We start from the raw sequence: 243 nt of genomic DNA on the forward strand, positions 1-243 counted from the left end.
CAGGCAGTGAATATAAGGTTCGCTGTCCATTAAACGAGGATAAGACTCACGAAAATAGGAACCAGTAGAATGGCTAGGAAATCATTATTTTCGGCAAGTTGAAATAATTGTGATTTGATGCTGTTGTGGTACTAAATTTCTTTATATGAAAAGTTTTGTATTCATTAGTTATGGGCATGCATATATGTGTATCCATATGTTTATTCTTTGATTAATTTGTTTTGTTATCTCATATTTTGTTTC

Source organism: Penaeus monodon, chromosome 21 (assembly GCF_015228065.2).
Source record: "Penaeus monodon isolate SGIC_2016 chromosome 21, NSTDA_Pmon_1, whole genome shotgun sequence".
Lineage (NCBI taxonomy): Eukaryota > Metazoa > Arthropoda > Malacostraca > Decapoda > Penaeidae > Penaeus > Penaeus monodon.